The following is a 2,709-nucleotide window of genomic DNA, read 5'->3' as shown; positions in this document are numbered from 1 at the left end:
CCTTCCCTTCCCTTCCCTTCCCTTCCCTTCCCTTCCCTTCCCTTTTCCCACACCAAGTTCAATACCACGTGCAAATACTGCAAGTGGTTGCTCAAAATACTGTCTCCTTAGGTGTTTGTAGTGCTGAGAAAACTATGGCACAGAGAGAGAGTGAGGAAAGCTGGTAGCCCTGAGTAAACTCACAAAGAATGAGAGTTGCATCAAGGGTGTGGCTAATGGGGGTTTCTTAAGATTCAGCCATCTCCTGCTGTTTGCATCCAAAGCGGACACAGACTGGAATATAAGACATTGCAACACTGTGATTCTTCTGGAAAACTACAGCAACCAGTCCTTACATAGGCTAGCAAATATAAAATAAGTCAGCCTTCCCTTACATCCACTCCTTGTTTTGTACTATTTGTCTCTACCTAAACTGACTTGTCTACATTAATTCCTGCATGTTACTCAAATTAAAGCAGAGCTACACAGAGGCTGACTATACAAGTAACTATACAGGGCCATTCTCCAGTATGAAATGAATTGTCACAGAGTAGATTGTATCCATCAAAATGTTAAAGTCTCTCAGCCCACAGACTGATGTGATTGCATCCAGACTACCTATGAGGAGCACTCCTTGCCCACTGCTGCCTCTCAGACTGTATGTAGAAGAGTACTAACCAGTCTAGCCTGGGACTGTTTTTATAAATGAATAATGCAGATGATCTAGCACAACGTGCAGGGAACACTCCCTCCACAATTGACCAACATGAACATGGTCATAGCTATTTCCCAATATTTTGAAGTCAGCAGTTCTGTTCCTTACTCATCTCTGTGCACACTGATTCAATAACTAAAGTATCTGAGTAGGTAAATTTTCCTTTCTAGCCAAATAAAAGAGATGAGTAAGGAACAATTCTCTTCTCCCAGCCCTGTTAGTAAGTACACTTATGTTTACAGACATTTCCTTGCTTCTTCCTTCTCTGTGATCCCAGAGATATGCCACTGAAATCATTACCTTGTGTATTTTCCAACAGAAAACTAAGCAAATAACCAAAAGCCAATAGCAAAGCTGTCACTGAAGAGAAGAGGAAAAGAATTTTTCTGTCATGTTCTTTGAGGTTTTGTCTCCCAAGGGTTTTAATGTTGAGTAGATGATCATTTTTATTTAAACCAAAACAAGTCATAATGCTTTATAAAAAATTCTATCGTGTTTTGTTTAGCACTGCATAACTAAATAATAAAGACATATATAGCAAAGTCTGGTCAATTCAATAGGATTAATGTAACCTAAATCCCAGAGATACTGCAACTGCACTGAAAAAAATGCCACAGGACATGGACAGGTGACCAGCTGACTTTTTTGCTTTGTCATAACTTTGACTTTCAAAATCTTTCTCAGGTAAAAGTTTTCTGCAGCATACTAGAGACAGTCAACAAATGTGACTGAGCAGGAGAGCATGTTCTGGAAATCAGAGATGTGACAAAGTACCTTACTTTCCAGCATCTATCTTTTCTAGTGAGGAGGAGCCAATGCAAATGTCCCTGAGGAAGACCCTAAGGCAGTTTGGCCAACATAGCAAGGTACAATATTGAAGACTGAGATTTGGGTAAGTGACTTGGTGTTGGAGGATTGGATTTGTGAGGTAAAACATCTGCAACATAAGCCCTGTCATCGCCACTCCATGTGTTTCTGGGCATTTTAGTTCAGACTGCCTCTTGTGATACTGTGGACTGAGTGTCTCATGTACTCATTGGGGTATGCTACATATGCCCCTGGACCACATCTTTCAGCTTAGCTCTTTTTGGAAGAAGCACAGACTTTGCACCCAAAGCCCATGGCATGAGGAGGATCAGCCTCAGAAGCACACTCCCAGTCCATACCAAAATGCATTTACAAATGCTTTCCCACAATCTGCAGTTTCTAGAAAAAAAGAGAAACAATAGAATGCTTTAGTTCCTACAGAAGTAGGAATTTCAATCTTTTGAAGGCAAGACCTGGAACTTCAGCCTTTGAGGTTTCCAAACTGGGCTGACCCCAAACCCAGAACATAAACAGACCCAGTCTTTCACTGGTTACCAAGAAAACCATTTGATATGAAAATGGCAATGGGATGAGAGTGCCAAACACATCCCATTACCCAGTGATATCACAAGGTAGACAACAGACATAGGGCCTGTAATGAAAAGAACAGGTTAAGAGCAGCCAGGCAGCTCTTCAGGGAGCCATTCCAGTGGTACACATCAGCAGGCAGGCAGGGTGGGAACCTGGGCTGGCCACTGCATCCACAGAAATCAGGTGCTGCAACTCAGTTAGGACAAAGTTAGTTCACAAACCAGATAATCAAGAGCTGACATCACATTTTAGGTGCTGTCAAGACAGGGCTAGAAAAAGGGGTTGTGAGGGGCCACCTGAATGCTCTGAGCTTTTTCCTCCTTCCTTTTTATAGCATGGTCCCCAACACACCTCAGGATATCTATCTGATCTCAGCTCTCTGGTATTTACTTCTTGAGCTCCCAACAGCTTTGATGGCAGTGCTCCCTTTCTGTTCAGACAGATGAGCAATTCTTCGGGCATTTCAGTAAACCTTCCAGAGGTAATTAAGATATAGCTGTCTCTGTAGCTTCCTCTTCTCCAAACTCAGAGTCAGTCCTTAAAATCCTCATGTGACTTGACAGCAAGAGGATGTGAACCTCTAATCAGTTCCGTGTGCACACTCCCACCTCCATCAG

The sequence above is a fragment of the Parus major genome, chromosome 2 (genome assembly GCF_001522545.3).
Source record: "Parus major isolate Abel chromosome 2, Parus_major1.1, whole genome shotgun sequence".
Classification (NCBI taxonomy): domain Eukaryota; kingdom Metazoa; phylum Chordata; class Aves; order Passeriformes; family Paridae; genus Parus; species Parus major.
Note: the sequence above shows the minus strand (reverse complement) of the source record.